This window comes from Sciurus vulgaris (genome assembly GCF_902686455.1).
Source record: "Sciurus vulgaris genome assembly, chromosome: 9".
Lineage (NCBI taxonomy): Eukaryota > Metazoa > Chordata > Mammalia > Rodentia > Sciuridae > Sciurus > Sciurus vulgaris.
In genome coordinates this window covers 134,127,863-134,145,083 of record NC_136469.1, presented here as the reverse complement: position 1 = coordinate 134,145,083, position 17,221 = coordinate 134,127,863, and the positions used below count along the sequence as shown (strand labels likewise).

Sequence of the window (17,221 nt, the reverse complement as noted above, 5' to 3'; positions counted from 1 at the left end):
GTAACATGTATCTTATCCCCTATGCTCTTCTTACCTGGAAATGTAGATATTCCCACATCAAGAAATGAGAGACCCTTATCTCTTGTCCTCGAAGCAGCATGGAACTTCATGACTATCTTGCCAAACAGAAGCTGACAGAAGTGACAGAGGCTGATTCTAGGTCCTAAAAAGACATATGCCTGGCACACTGTGTATCAGATGCTCACCCTTGGAACCCAGCTGCCATATTGTAAATAAGTCCAGAAGCTGTAGAAAAGCCTTGCAGATGTTTCGGCCAACAGGCAGCCCGGCTGAGGTACTGCCAGTGACCACTATCAACTGTCAATCATGGGACGAGGAATCCCACCTCTCAGCTTTTGAAAAACCCACAGATCACACGGAGGGGAGAGGAGGTGAGCTCTGCTGGCAAGCCCCTGCCCAAATCACATTCATAAGCAAAATAAATGTTGTTGCTCTTTTATGACAACAGGACACTAGAACAACTAGGGAAATAATAAAGTACATTGTAGGTGATGCTCAAGGTTTGCGGTGTTTTCCATAAAGAAGGGCTACTGGATATAGTTACTTAGAGAACTGCCAGCTTGAGGTGGTAGAGAAGGCTGCTTGGGAATAGAGAAATAAGCACTAGTGACTCACTCGTAAAGGATGACGGACAACAGCACTAAGATTTCAAGGTGTGTATGGAGGAGGGGCAAAGGGCGGTCTGTAATCAGACAGTTACAAGGACACTGCAACACAATGTAGTCCTCGGACAGAAAATATTAAGTGATCGAATCCAAATGGCTCTCTCCTGTGCACATAGCAGATACCAATAATCAGTAACAGACAGCCTTCTACCCCTACCCAACCTGACAGCCTCAGCAACAATCCACTAGTGTCCGTTGGCATTGTCACCTGAGATGAAAACTATTGGCAAGCTCTGATTAAATCCAGACCTCTCAAATTACTAAAGCCCAGAAAGATCGTCATGACGAGGTCCTGCACTAGTCACAAATGCATTTCCCATGACTTTCTTTAAATCACATTAGAACTGTTCATCCCTATGATCCGAATGAATTTTAATTGATTATCTGATCCAGTTCTCTCTTCAAAATAGTGGGTATCATTCACTGCATTTTACATTTGGGTCATTTGAGCTCCCGTCAAGATAAAAGACTTGGCCAGGATCTCCAGCTTTAATGGGTTGGGCAAGAATAGGGACAAGACGTCTATATGTAGGGTCTCCTGATGATATGAAGATATTATGACTCAAAATCTCTAATTGCTTCAAAACTAGATTCTTGATTCCAGGGACATCATTTGCAGATGTTGGAATGCAAATTAATAGCTGCCAAGCTGGGTATGTTTTACTGATTAAAATGCACAGCAAATACTATCTGTATGGAGTCTTAATATTGGAAAGGCCAGAATCACCACCCCCACTCAGCCCTGGAATCAGAGCTAGCTGGCAGAATCTTACAACAAAGCAAAGCCAATATTCATCTAGACAGATGGAAAAGGTTGCAGGTCATGTGAACGGATTTTCCCCTCCTCCTCTATTTCCCAGACTTCTCTTAAAGAATTCAGACCAAAGTAGTTGCAACCCTGCAAAGCATAACACAGAAGCCCTGCTTATTCATTGTGCCACTGACGGCCCAAGACTTTCACCTCCATGTTTTTCTTTAGCCCAGTCATTTAATCTTTTGGGGGCTGTGTTTCCTCTCACAGGACACTGGTGGTGGTGATGTTGGTGATAACAATATGGATAATGATGTTGGTGATAATGATGTTGATGAAGATTGATGATGATGAAGCTGAAGATGTTACTGGTGACAGCAATGTTGGTGATTTGGGTGGTAATGATGAAGACAGTGTGGAAGATGATGTTGATCATGGTGACGGAGATGATGATGATGGTGATGGTCCTGGCGTTGATGTCACCCTCATCTCCACTGCTGCTCCCATTCCTCACCATTCTCAGTACCTTGGGTTTCATGACCACTGCTTTCATTCTCAACCACACTGTGAGGCAGGCATTGTCACTGTTATTATTATCTCCTTTCATCGGGTAAGAACGTCAAGGTCTAGAGAGGTAAAATAGCTTCCCCAAAGACGCACAGGTGGGAAAATGTTTCAAATTAAAAATCGAGCTCAGGCAGTCCAGTTCCAGCAGTGGAATTACAATACACAACTACTTAAATCCTAAAAAAATAGTTCACCAATGTCTGACATTTTGAAAGGGAAATCATGCTATGCTGCCTGTTTTGAAATGGAGGTGGTTATACCAGCCAACCTCCAGCAAGGAGGGTAGTCTAAGAGAAAATGAAATCGTGGGTGCGCTGGTACTTCCAAAACGACCACGTCACATGAACACCATCTAACAAGACGTATTCATCTAATCCCATTAACACCTGAACCAGGTAGTTACGGTTATCACCTTGCATTTTCAACTGATGAGGAAACTGATCCGTAATCAGTCAGATGATTTGGTTGAAGGACGGTTACCTGAAATTAGTTTGTCGTAGGGTCCAAAATGTTTACCACTACAGTGTGGGTGCTTCTAAAGACTGTGATTTTATAGATTCAGGAAATTCCTTCATCACAAGGGTAGAGGTCACACGCTCAGTCCCTCCAGTCTGGAGCTGGACCAGTTTGTAGATGTCCACCTTCCCCCATGAAATCTGTCATCATCCTGCACTGAGAGTGTTTGTCCCCACTGTCCCAGGTTCCGGATCTGGAGGTGATCCAGAAGGTCGATGTGGAGATCCAGGAACTATGCTCGGTGTGCTCCTTGGGTCTGTTTTCTGCTTGCAGCCTTCTGTCGGCCACGCCTCTCAGTCTCTGGGGACTTGTCTGTCCAGACTGACAGTTACATGGCTGACACGAGTGGGTGGCCCCGTTGGGATGCTAGCCAGCCACAGCCTGGGAAATGAATGGCGTGTCTCCTTGCCTTCCCTAAATACTTTCCTGCAAAAGGCAGGCCAAGGGCTCGTAAGAAGGCAGCGGCAGAGGCAGGCACCAAATCCCAAGGTGATGTTCGGAGAGGCCGAAGATGTGGAGTCACAGGACTTGGAAGACTGCTCATCACCTTCCCAAGACGAGGGAAATGTGAGAAAGCTCTGACTCAGCCAAGCAGACGGAACCCATGGGCAGCAGGACCCACTGCCCTCGAGACGGAGAAATGTCTGAAGTCACATTCAGTCTCAGGGATTGTTAGAACCGGAAGGAAGTTTAAATGTCACATTAGTCCAACTTCCTCATCTTACAGATAAGAAAAGTGAGAACCAGGAGGGAAGTGGCTCCTTCAACGTCACAGAGCTATCGGGGGCTCTGTGCCAAAGGAGGTGGCTGTTCTGCAGGTGCCTGAGTCCCCCACATCTCTTAACTGACCCCTCCTGCAGTCACGAAGACCCTTCCTGCCTCGGCCTCCCTCCCTCCTTGCCTCCACCTTGCACCCGGCACTGACCTCTTTGCTTTCCTTCAGGGCTTCCAGACAGGCTCTGCCTGAGGCCTCCATGTGGACTTCCTCGGCCTGCAGTGCTCTTTGCTCAGATATCTCTGCTTTTCCCTCAGCAGTGTTCTGGAGCCACGTCCTACCAGCTCTCCTGTTGTTAAATTATCAGCGACTCCGTGAGGCAGTTGTTAACTTACAATTACATAAATTACATTGAACACAAAGGTAATAAACAGCCCAAAACCTCCCAATTATTTTGCTGTGTTTTACTACTGTGGGAGCTCTTGGGTTGTTTGTGTCTATTGTGTCCACACGGTGGAAAGATACACAGTGGTGTGAATCTCTCCTCAATTCCATGCTGGGTGACTGCAGCTTGGTAGTTGGAGATGGGCCATAGTTGGAGTACAGACGGTCCCCAAATAACGAAGGCTTGAGTTATGATTTTTCAACTTTATGATGGTGTTAAAGCAATATGCATTCAGTAGAAAGTGTACATGGAATTTTGAATTTGGATCTTTTCCCAGGCTACCCATATAATGCTGGGAGCAGCAGTAGCAAGACACAGCTCCAGCTAGCCCCAGATCACAGGGAAAGTAAGGGGTACCCTACATGTACCATATCACCAAGGTATGATGTTCGATCATTCTGGTTTATTATATGCATTTTCCACTTGCAGTGTTTTCAGCTAATGATGGGTTTATCAGAATATAACCCCCTTGTAAATCACGGTGCATGTGTATTTATAACAGAAATTGACAAATGTTACAACTCAGGGCTTCGTTTTTTTCTTCTTGATTGTCTAGATTTAAAGTGATGGGGGAGATGTTGATAATGCAGATTAAGCCCAGAAGTGTGTCATTTCAGGAGCCCTTACATATGAACAGCAGAAAATTTGAGCAAATATTCTTCTAGTATTTTGAAACTATTTTCTGATTCAGAGCAGCAGTAACCCTTGTCGTTGATGAAAGAATGAAGCTGATATTCACTCCTGTTGTTTCATTTCCTTCTTATACTAATGTAAAAGAAAACAGCCAACATCCACGAAAGAACAACTCTTACTCATCAGACTGAGCGTGGGGGCACGCACCTGTAATTTCAGCCACTCGGGAGGCTGAGGTTGGAGGATCAGAAGTTTGAGGCCAGCCTGAGCAACTTAATGAGACCCTGTCTCAAAATACAAATTGAAAAGGGCTAGGGATATAGCCCCAGGGTAGAGTTGTTGAGGAGCCTGTGTGAAGCCCTGGATTCAATTCCTAGTACTGAAAATATATTACCATTTGGCTCTGACTACGGAAATTCAGCCACAATCCACAAAAGCATTTGGAGAGAGTGAACTGGCAATGTAGTATTTATAATGAAAAGTACTATTTTATTATTATTTGCAAGTTGTACACTATATATCTTCTTATCACTAAAATTTATAATAAACTCGTGCACATATACATGTGGACTTCTTTTAGAAAACCAGCTGTTTTCTATTTTAGAAAACCCCCTCACCAGTCCCCCTCCTCCATCTTATGGGGATCTCTGCAGCAAGGCCCCCTCCTGAGAAGCTTCTCGTTCGCCATCATCTCTTGAATTATCAAAGCTCTCTCTTCCCTGACTCCACTTTATTTTTCTCGTATTATTTTTAATTTTTTATCTCTATTTTCAATTTTGATCTTTGGTTTTCTTTACAACAGAGACAAATATCCACACCTCATTCATTTGTGACTTAAGTTACCTTTCAAATACTCTCAAAGGCAGTATCATACGTGTATCTGTTTACCTGTTGGTTATGGTTCTTCCAATGCACTGCATGTTCTATATGTGTATAAAAAAAATAGCCCTTTCCTTCTGCCCCTCTCCTTCTGCCCCTCTCCTTCTCCCGCTGCACTGACAAGGCATGCCTGTCGCACAGCAGACACGACCATTTTTTTTTTTAAAGAACCACATGATTGCCACAGATCTTTCAGATTCTCAGATTAATTTATGATACCTTTTGTTAAAAGTCAATGTATGCAGGACCCTAGACCCTTCGCATACTGTTATAATCTAGAACGTTCCCAAACAGTCTAACCACCAGTATGAGGAGGAAAAACAAACCAGAGGAAAGATGTTACACCTTCCCACCGGGGCTGTAGCTGTTCCTTAACTTTTACTATTTTTTTCAACAAAAGATGACAAGATCTACAACGAAATCTCTTCCGATTTCTGCACACAAAGTAAGAAAAGCAAACGACCCACAGTATTCGAACCCAGACTGGCTGATCACTTGTGGAACATGCTGCCTGTTTCCAAGCCCACCGTCCAGGAGCCCCACTGAAATGCCATGCCTGGGACAGCACTCACCGTCCAATAGGCCAAACTGGTCAAAGGGCAGGTGGGTAGCAGGCTGGCAAGGTGACAGCATGTGGGTCTTCACACTGAGCTTGGAGAGCACAGAGCCCCGGAGATTTAACTCAGCAAAGGGGAGATCTAGAGTTTCAGTGTAATTGGCTCCCCATATTTGGAAAGTAGAGGCCCATTCTATGGACGAGAGAATGAGTTTATTTTGTACAAATTCAGAAAAGGGACCTGTGATTGACAGTGACTAAGAGACAACTTGATGCTTTACGTTTCTTTTAAAAACTGGAACCTTAAGACAATAGAAAGGAGGTGACATAAAATGAGCTGGGCAGTCCACCATGAGGGCAGTGACCAGGCATGGGCTAGGAGTGCTAGAAAAGAGAGTCCAGCCTTCAACCTGTGGTTACCCTTGATGGTGTTAATAACCTCTACTCCCCTGGAAATCCTATAGCACAAAATGCTCTTGGTCTTTATTCTTTCTGTACTTCCACCTTATGCCTTTCAAATATGCAAAGAAACAAACCACTCCAACTTTTAAAAACCTTCAAAAAACAAAGAAAATTTTAGCATATTTTAATATTATTTTATGTTTTATATTGTATAGTATATTTTTAGTAAAAAAAAATTAATATTCTGTGAAAACAGTCATCATGGCAAAAAGTGTTTGTAACCATCCTGCTACAGTCTGAGTCTGGAAAGTCCCCAAAGGCCTATATGCTGAAGGCTTGCTCCATCGCCCATGGTGCTCTTGGAGGGGGAGGAACCTCTAACGCGTGGGGTGTAGTCAGCGTGCCCTTCTCAAAGGGGATATTGAGACCCTGGCCTCTCCCTCTTTGATTTTTGCTTTCTGAGGGCCGTAAGGAAAATGGTTTCCACCATGGTGTTCTGTCTCACCAGAACAGCAAGACCAGGCAACCAAGGGTAGAAGCCTCTGAACCATGAGCCAGAATAAAGCTTTCTTCCTTATAAGTTGATGACCTCAGGTATTTTGCCACAGTGACAGAAAGCTAACACAATCTTATTCAGGTACAATACACAAATCATAACATTCAGGTGTTGGTGTTACTGTTTAGCAAATTTAACAAGTTGTTAAAATCATTACTACAACCAGTTCAGCAAATTTCCATCATCCCAATACAGTCCTTCATGCCTGCTCCAATCCACAGAAACCACACAATATGTGGAGTTCTGTGGCAGATTTTTTTATTTAGCATAACGCATTTGAGGTTCATCTCCACTGCAGCAAGTATCAGAATCTGTTCCTATCTGCAGCTTCCTTGTATGGATATACCACATTTCTTTATCCATCAGTAAATAGATATTTGGGTTACTTATTGTTTTTGGCCGCTACAAAGAATGGTAGCATCATCTTAAAATACCTCTAACTCCTGACATAATCCCAACAGAACTACACTAAACCAAAATGCAATGGGAAACATGTACTATAAAATTAGACAACAAGATGAAAAGGTATTGATTATATAGACCATGGTAATGCAAAGATTGGAAAATATGCAATTTTTAAAATCTAGTTTTACATCATATTTAATGAAAAAATGGTTAGAATATATTTTAGGTACGAAAGAAGGTCATGAGACAGTAAGTGCAGTAAAATTCCACATATCTATGTCTGTATGCAATGTCACTAATTCTAAGAAGCATGCTTTTTTCAATATCATTCTGACATCTCAAGGCAAGTTTTACGATCAGATTAGGATCTGCCTTCCTTGTCAAGCCATCACTATCATTATGCATATGCAAACGTTATAAACAGAAGCATCGAGAACTGCAGAATGGATGTGAAGGGCTTGGAAGAAAATGGAAGACGGAGATGGATCACTTTTTAACTTCTCAGAATCAAATCATCGAGGCTAACAGTCATCGGGAAGAGTGTGCCTGCAACAAGATGGGTTACTTTCCTGAAAATGGAACTGAAACTTAGTACGGCTCTGCCTAATGCCAGGCATGCTCAGAGCCCAGAATCACCCACACCTTGTTTTTTTATGGGTAGTTGAAAAAGCGCTCTCTCACCAGTGTTTGTCATGGCGCAGAGGTGACACTATGTGAAAAATTGTGGACAACTAAAAACAATTCTGCAAAACATTTCTGCATATGGTGAGTCTTAGGAATACTTAACCAACTTATTTCATTTATATTCATGTTTATGTATGCATAACAGTGATATCTGATACAAATTTGTCTAATTCAGTCTAACTAAGCTCTTTAAATAAGCTCTTTAAATGAATCCAAAACAAGAATTCTATGAGTTAAAAAAAAAAAAAAAAAATACATGGACCCCCAAATATAAGCAGGTAGGACGGAACACTATTCGCCGCAGAGCAAGAAAAGGCAGAAGGAGGCCTTGGGACATCTGATGAACCAGAAAGCAAGGAAATCAAAAAGAGCCAACAGCTAGGCACAGTAATCCCTGTAATCCCCACAAACAAGGAAGTTGAGGCAGGAGGATCACAAGTTCAGGGCCAGCCTCAGCAACTTAATAAGACCCTCAGCAATTTAGCAAGACCCTGTCTCAAAACAAAAGGGGTTAGGGACTTAGCTCAGTGGTAAAGCACCTCTGGGTTCCATCCCTAGTACCCCTGCAAAAAAAAAAAAAAAAAATTAGCCAACAAGTATTCCCTGGAAAATGAGGGCAGGCCAATTTGAGAACAGCAGCAAACGTGGTCAAAAAAAAGTCAATAAATACTATACAATTAAGGAGCTGTGATTAGGACAGGGCTTCTGGGCCAGCTGACAAGAATTCTGACCTGGATGGTAGCCAGATAATTCTAATTCCTAAAGCTATACAAAATTAATTGATTGATTTAGGAATAATTTTTTTCTCATTACCATGGTTACCCGAGAAAAAGCAGCTCCAGTGGCCTACTGCAGACCTTCTGATTCAGAGAGTTGAGAGCGAAGCCAAGGAACACGAAAGAATATTTATAGAGGGAAAAAACGCTAAAGAAGTTTATGGAGAACAAATACAAAAAACTTATGATTAATTTCACTTAAAATTTATTTTTAAAAATCAAATGCATTTCAGAATGAGTCATGTTTAGTCACTGCCGTAATTTCATCCAATTTTATAAAAGAATATTTTGTCCAATAGTAGAACCTCTATCTAGCTATGTGATATAGACTGATCTGGAAGAGACAGAACAGTCCTCTCCAGGGTGACTCAGAGCCCCCTACCAGAAGCTAGGTGGGTCTGCAGAGGAGCAGACAGCCAGGGAAGGCCCTTTCCAGGCATGACAAGTCAAAGGCAGAGTAACTTTCTGGGGTGATGCTTGCTTTAAGAAAGCAGCGTACACAACAGCAATGCCACTGTCCATACAGAGAACTTCAGAGTCCACAATCCCTCCCCTCCTTCCACTCCTATTGAAACCTCCAGTGGTAGGCAAGGGATGTGCTGTAAGAAGAAGCCATAAGGCCCGCAGGGAGGCCAGATGTAAAGAATGGTGAGCTGAAGCTAACACCCACATCTCTGTCTCTCATGCTCCCAGAATCCTATACGCCTATCCACAACCAAATCCAAGTCCCCAAAAATCATCTCGCATCCCCTCATTTGAGAGGCCCTGGAGGTTTGGATAAACTGACTATGCCAGACAGAAATTATCTTAATACCCTATGTGCAGACATTTCATAAACATTTAGTATTCTGGGCCTATTTCCTTCCCTGAAACACCCACAGAGTTGATTGATAATTTATGCAGTAGTGATGTTCTAATGCATTTGAATCCAGGGGTACACACCTCTGCCCTGATGCTGCCTCTAATTTTTTTCTACCTCATTTTCCTTAAAGAAGTCAAAACTTGGTGGATGCAAGAATTATAGCAGATAACACCTGAAGTTCAAAAGATTAAAAAAAAAGTTGTCAGGGTCATCCTAACATACCCATATGGCACCTGTTCTATACAGGATTTTTTTTTCCCCCACTAATAGATGATTAAATGTAAATCCTAATGTACATTCCATTTTACTTGCAATATGGGTTAGTTACTGTTGCTATGGAAACCTTCACTTTTGCATTTACTGATTTTAATTCTGTGACATTTGCTGACTTTAGTACAATGTAAAGTTTATAAATATAACATACAGGTTTGTGGGAGCTTTTTTTTTTTTTTTTTTTGAAAGATTCAATTTGCATAGCTAATTCCAATCACAAATCTCTAGGTACATTAGGGGGAAAGACATTAAACGGATCCCAACTAACAGTAATCAGAAAACAACAGGCTATTTCCAGAAATAACTATTTCTATCGATCTCCAAATTTCCCTTCACTTACCAAACACCCCATCCGTGGTACAAACCTTTTAACCACTGATTCACTGATAATTTCTCAAAGTGAAATTTATACGGTGCTTTATTTATTCAAAACTCTTTCAAAATCTGCTGCCTCCTTTATCTGTGTTATTAACCTGACAATAGAAACAGGCCGGATCTAGCCTGAAGAAAGAGAATGACCTCACTTTGGAGACTACTTGCAATCCACAGCGATCTTTTGGCTTTTAACAGAAGCTTCCAGGCTCTGGTGGCAACACGCCATCCCCTCGTCCCTCCTCATTCCCAGTTCACTTATCTTCGCATCTTTGAAATCTAGCACAGGTCCTACATGTGGGAGAAATAGTCAATGATCTGAAGTGTCTTCAAAGGTGTTTTACTTTTAGAAAACAGACACAGACCCGTTATGCAGATCATTTAAAGTCATCTAACTACTTACTGGGAAAGTAAATGTATCCATAAGTGTTTACAGAACTGAGATGCATTTATCATGAATTATCACTCAGTTATTGTTCTTTGGTTTTTTGTTTTGTTTTGTTTTGTTTTTTATACAAGGGATTGAACCCAGCGGAGTTTTACAATGGAGTTACATCCCCAGTTGTTTATATTTTTTACTTTGAGACAGGGTCTCACTAAGTTGCCCAGGTTGGCCTCCAACTTGCAATCCTCCTGCCTCAGCCTTTGGAATCCTGAGGATTACAGATGTGCGCCACTGTGCCCGGTGAGCACCCAATGATTTTGAGGCTATTCTCATGATTACAAGTCACTGCTGGGCATAATAGAACACACTTGTCATCCCAGCTATTTGACTGAAGCAGGAGGATCCCAAGGTGGAAGTGAGGCTGGGGATATAGCTTAGTGGTAGACTACCAAAAAATCAACCAACAAAATATCTTGTCAGAGAGAGCAACTCTTTTGTGAGGTTTTCTAGGGGAAGAAGCCTGGATTTAGGCAGATGCAAAAGGAAGGACAGAAGCATTTTAAATGCTGCCATGAAAGTCCCTGCATTCAGTGCAAGGAACAAAGTTAACCAATATTTTTGAGCCTCTACATTGCATTTGAAACTGCTTAGCAATCTTGGAAGAGCAAAGTGTCCACAGCTGCACCTGAAGAAGAAGAAGAGAGGAATGAAAGAAAACCCTAACACCATCCTCAGAGCTTACAGGAAAATGAACAGGCCAAGCAAGTGGCGATGGGCTTAAGAGAATCCCGAGAGCTTAAGACAAGAGGCACTTGAAAGCAGGACCACTAATAACCAAGGAGAAACAGAAATAATGAGACTCAGAAATGGGGAAGAGAATGAGCACTTAATCTTTGCTTTAAAAAAAAAAAAAAATTGGATGCTGAACAAACTGGAAGGTAATGAAGTTGTAGAAGGTAAAGCTAATCAGAAGTAGATACGGGCAACGAGGTGGGGACCCAGAAAAATGGATGCCCTTGGAAGAAGGCTGTTCCAGCTATTCCAGGTGGACTCTGGGAAGCAGGTCAAGCGCACACCATGGAACTAACGCTGATGTGGGGCTCGAAGACACATCTGTTGATGAGAACGGAGAGAGAAGAAACCTGAGAAGAGTTTCCACCCTCTTACTCCAGCAATGCTAGAATGTAGCTGAAGCCCATACCTACCCAACACCCGCCACGGTAAATCCTTGTCCATCAAGTTCAGGGTCATCTTTCACCTGGAAAACTGTAAACTCTCTCTTCAACTTGTCTTCCTGCAGCTGTTTTTAAATCCTTCCAAACCATTCTCCACTTGCCAGCGTGAGACATGTTTTCAAAATGTAATTCCAATTTTGTATATTGTCTTAAACCCCCAGCCAGAGGAACACGTCACCCACTGCTCCCTTTGCTGTCTGAATCACAGACACCTGGTCCCTTCATACCACAGGACCTTTGCACCTGTCAGTCCTTTTTTGGAATGCTGTGATGACACCCCATTTCCCTTTTTTCCAATCAAATCTCATTGTTTTTTACTCTCAGCTAAAACTTCACTTCCTCAATGAATTCTTTCCTGACCACTACCGTCCCCAGTGTAGGATCAGGGTTTTTATGTTTTCATAGAAGCATGCTTGATTCCTCTAATGACTCTATCACACTGTTATATAGTGTACATTCTATCCATTATAACGATATATTTATTACTGCCATTATTTAATAGCTGTGCATCTGTCTTACTTGATTGTTGGCTTCCTACAAGAAGGGGCCATCTTGGCTCTTACTCACCACGACATGCTAAATGCCACTATACACTGACAGGACCGTATGAGGAAATGAATGATACTTTAACGGATTTTCTCAAGATCATATAGTGGTTCCCTACAACCCTAAAAAGTCAAATCCCAGATTCTCAACCAAAAGTTCCAGGATTCCAACACCAGCACCTATTATACCCGAGAAGGCAGAATTTTAGTGGTGAAGGACATGATGGTTAATTTATGTGTAGACGTGATGGGCCAGGGAAGCCAGATTCTGGTTAGACAACATGGGTCTGTCTGCGAGGGTCTTTTCTCAGAGGTCAGCATAGGCGCTGGTGGACTGAGTAGAGCAGATGCCCCTTCCAATGTGGGTGGGCAGCATCCAATCTGTGGAAGGCTGGAAGAGATCCGGATGACAGAGGAACACTGGGTGACTCTGCCTGGCTGGACTCTTCCGGATGACAGAGGAACACTGGGTGACTCTGCCTGGCTGAGCTGAGTCATGGCCCTGCCCCGGGTGCTCCTGAGTCTCACGCTTTCAGACCCAGACTGGAATCTACGCCATCGGCTCTGGCTCTCAGGCCTCCCGCGTGCCCCACCTTCCTGGATCTCCTGTTTGCAGACAGTGGATGATGGGACTTCTCAGGCTCCATGATCACATGAGCCTACACCTTATCAAAACTCTCCTCCTGGGTATACATCCTATCAGTTCTGGTTTCCTGGAAAGTCCCAACAATACAGAGGGGTAGGGAAGAAAGAGAAGAGGATCACCCCAGGAAACACGAAGCCAGCTTGACAACTCCGTGACCCCCGTCCGCACTGCCTCCTGTGGATGTGGTGCCTGCCATGATCTGGATGTCAAATGTCCCCCAAAGGCCCATGTGCTAAAGGCGGGGTCCCCAGGGTGGCACTCACTGTTTGGGAGGTGCTGGGACCTTTAGGAAGTGGGTTTGCCGGCTGATCTCAGAGAGGACCACGGGACCCTGGATCCTTCCTCTTCTTTGCTTCGTGGCCATGATGTGAGCTGGCCACTACTCAGTGGACTTTCCAACATTGTCCCACAAAGACCTAAAAGCAGTGGGTCTTCCTGACCACAGATGAGCCCTCTGAAACCATGAGTCAAAGTAGACCTTCCCTCTTCCTGACCTCCGACCCTCCTCAGCGAGAGGGAGCGGACAGCACATGTCCAGACATGGACCCGTGGTCAGGTGTACAGCTGTCCTCACATCAGACTTCCCTGTGCTGCCCCATCCTGCCATGCCCGCTCACTCAGTGGCACCTGAGGCCTTCATTTCCTCTGACCAGGATGCCCCTCTTCTCCCACAAATCCAATCCCATACTCACCCACAGAACATGTCCAACCTTCTCCAAGAAACCAGACCCAGCACCTTCTCCCCGCCACTGTCTTCTAACAATACAAGAAAATCCTTAAACTTCTTCACGTGTTCCATCAATATTGAGTGAACACCAATAGATTCCAGGTCCTGTGTTAGACTCTGGCTAACTAATTAAATAAAAACAAACCTTCCCATGCAGTTACTGTCTGCCCTGCCAAAGAGCAGCTGATCAAGCAGACAGGAGCAGGGGCTGGAGTCCAGAACGCGAGGCCGAGCCCTGTGGGATTCACGTTGCCAGCGAGACCAGGAGCCCGCTCTTTGCCCAGGCGCCCGTGGGCTCATTCAGAGGAGTCCTTCTCTAATTCAGATAAATTTCTTATAGGCTGAGCTGCCTGGACAGACAGACAGACGGGGCTTATCTGTGTGGAACTTATTGTTAGTTGTCCCACACGCTCATTTAACCTTCAGGGTCTACTTCTCTTTCAGTCTCTACTCAGCCAAGAATATTCTGGATTAGCTTTCCTGTGCTGATCCATGTTGCTCCTCTCTGGACTTGGGCTCACGGGTTCCAGCCCCATGTGCCTCTTGCTGCCCCTGAAACCCTGGGTGAATGACTAAGCCTCTCTCTCTCTGCTTTCTCATCTGAAAAATGGAGAAGCTGCCACTACTGACTTCAGTGGCACGCGGCTTACTTGGGACAATGAAGTAAAAGCACGTGGGGCTGGTACACAGCAAATGCTCAATAAACTCACATCACTAAGACGCGCATCACTAAGACGGTAGTTTTGAGATTCTGCTTCTCTCTCATCCAGTCTCCTGCCTTCGTCTCAGGGATTCCTAACCATCCAAGTCTTTGGACACCTACTTCTTCCTAAAGTTCTCTCAGAGTTGTTTAGGGGAGAGGAATTTGGCATTTGGGTTTTTTTTTTTTTTTTTTTTTTTTTTTTCTTTTCTGGTTTGGTTTTAAGATTCACTAAGTAACACCCTGGAAGTTTCACGAAATCTCTATGGTCAAAGCCTTGTTAAGGATTCGATTTTTTACCTACACTCACATGATCTCTATGGCCAAGGAGAAAAAAAGGATTAATTTGTCCATGAGGTAGCTCTAAGTGGGCTTGGAAGAGCTGCCTGGCCATTTTCTTTCTCCTTCACCCAGGGTGTGGATTATGAGGGGCAAAGGGAGTCAGCCATCACGTGGGGTTTTTGCTTCCTGCCTTGATCTCCCTCTTTGTGGATGGTTAAGGAGCTTAATTCCTATAAAGATCCAAAATGCAGCATCATCAAGGAGTTAACTGTGCCCTAGATTAAACACGTGAATATTTGGGTCACGATTTGCTCCCCAACACGAGTGACTTCCAGAAGCGAGTGCGTGTGTGTGTCTGAGTTAGTGGATGTGAGTGTGCGTCTGTCTGTGTTAGTGTGCGTGTGTGTGTGTCTGTATTAGTGTGTGTGTCTGTGTGTGTGTGTCTGAGTTTGTGTGGAGTGTGTGTGTGACAGTGTGTGTTAGTGTGAGTGTGTGTGTGTCTGTGTTAGTGTGTGTGTCTGTGTGTGTGTCTGAGTTTGTGTGGAGTGTGTGTGTGACAGTGTGTGTGTGTCTGTGTGAGTGTGTGTGTATGAGTTTGTGTGTGTGTCTTTGTTAGTGTGAGTGTATGTCTGTGTGTTAGTGTGAGTGTGAGTGTGTGTGTGTCTTTGTTAGTGTGAGTGTTTGTGTGTGTGTGTGTGTGTTAGTGCGTGCCTCACACCACACTCTCACTGAGGTCACTTCTGCCCTCGCTGCTCCTACGCCTGCTCTGGAGCTCCAGGGCGCCTGTGGCCTCTCATCATCCCTGGATGCTGGGCTGGCCGTCTTCCCCAGGAGGCCGTGAGCGTGCTGAGGGCAGGCCCTCCTGGGCTCCTCCATCACTGGCAGGCAGTCAGAAAGACTCCAGACGCCAAGGAAGAATGAAGGGGACCGTGCAGTTCCACCCCAGACGCCACAGGGTGCCGCCGTGAATGCTACTTCTTAAATGGCTCAGAATCAAAGCCTAATAAAACTAACAGCAAGCCCTTTCTTCTCTGCCTTTGCCCTGCTTCCATAAATTTTTTTAAAACATGGCAGGAAATATAGAATTAGACTGGAAACCATTCCCCACCCATTCCCCGCTGCCCCGCTCTCTCATTATACCACGAGGCTCTGATGGCCCTTCCTGGAGGCCTCCAGAGACCGGGGAATATTACATAGGGTTGAGCTCTTGGGAACACAATGGAGGGAATGAAGGCTGAGATTTCAGTTTCTAAATGTCTTGACATATTTTCCTTTCAGACAAATGCCTGGAAATATAATAAGCTATATTTTAATGTTTATTTGTTTCGAATACAGTGTTTTTTTAAGCAGACAAATGCAAAGTTTCGAGTCCAGAAAAAAATAGGTTTAAATCACCACCCCAGCAAGGAGTTTTTAAAATAGTACACACAAGTGATCATTTCAAAGCAGTTTAATGCACTTAGCCAACAGGCATTAACAATCTTTTCGGAATAACCTAACACCTTAAGCTTATTTTCTAGTCTTGGTTCAGATAAATTTTAACCTTTCTAAAAGAAAAAAAAAAGAAAAAGAGGGAACCGGCACCCCTGAACTTTGTAATTTTAGTACATCCTGCATTTGCATTTGAGCTACTTTGAGATGACAGGAAAAAACAATCTCCCAGCCTTCCTCCACGCACAGGTTGAGGACAATGGTGTGCGTTTCCAGGCCGTGTGGGGTCCTCCAGCTCCTGCCAGTCCAGCCGGTGTGGGAAAGCCAGCCTGTGACTCAGCAGGATCCTCCACCAGCCAGGGAAGGTGGGAGAAGGGCCCCAAGGGAGGCTGGAGGAGGCTGCAGAGTCAGAAACAGCCCTGGACTCTGATTTAACGTGGCAGGTTAAACATGGAAAGCGAGCGCCCACCTTGCTGCAGTCAGAGGCTCCAGGGCAGAAGGAAGAGCCCCCAGGTTCATATCTGATCTCATCCAGAAGCTGGACGAGGAAGCAGGCTCAGGAAAGGGACAGATTTCTCCAAGGCCACAGGCCTACTTTTAGCAGGAAGAAGGTATGAGAAGAATTCAAGAAAAAAAAAAAAAAAAAACTGGACTTCATCAGAAGACTGGGGACCTGCAGTGGGACGTGACCCCTAGGAAAGGGAGGAGACACCTCCTAACACCCACCTCCACCCTGGCAATCTGCCTAGTCATCCCACTCAGTACCCGGACTTTCCTCTATGAGGCGATGTGCTGCTCCCATCCTACCAACTTGGAAACTGAGTCTCAGTGGCATGTCCTCCCCCATGCAGTTATCTCACTTGACTCACTGGGGTGCTTGGGTCACCATGGCGGCCAGCTAAGGGAGTCTTCCCAGAATCCACGGCACATCCCTGCTAGTTTCCCACCCAGGTCCTTCTGTCAAAGCAGGAAGAGGACTCAGGCCTGGAGACCCCGGGGACTCACTCTCCAGAATGGTTGCTGAAAGTTTTATGGACCCCAGCGTGGACCCCAACATGCATACAATGGAGTGTCACTGGGCAAGCTGCATGACCTTGGCTTACCGTAATTTTGCATCTTTAAAAAAAAAAAATGCCATGAAAATCCATCCTTTGCCTCAGACACACTAGGCTAAAAATAGCTCAGCCAGCCA

General features: G+C 44.3%; 1 protein-coding gene and 2 long non-coding RNA genes across 11 annotated transcripts in view; 1 reads left to right on the top strand and 2 right to left on the bottom strand.

Moving 5' to 3' along the window:
* LDB2 (LIM domain binding 2) overlaps positions 1-17,221 on the bottom strand; it is a 343,760-nt gene that overhangs the window by 313,485 nt on the left and 13,054 nt on the right. The gene's annotated exons all lie outside the window — the stretch shown is intronic.
* On the bottom strand, positions 10,549-13,272 carry LOC306669987. Its single transcript, XR_013766278.1, has 2 exons — positions 13,153-13,272; positions 10,549-11,576 (listed from the first exon to the last, which is right to left on the bottom strand). It is a non-coding gene; the product is annotated as an uncharacterized lncRNA (long non-coding RNA).
* Positions 14,940-16,168, top strand: LOC306669988. The gene is made up of 2 exons (XR_013766279.1): positions 14,940-15,037; positions 15,145-16,168. It is a non-coding gene; the product is annotated as an uncharacterized lncRNA (long non-coding RNA).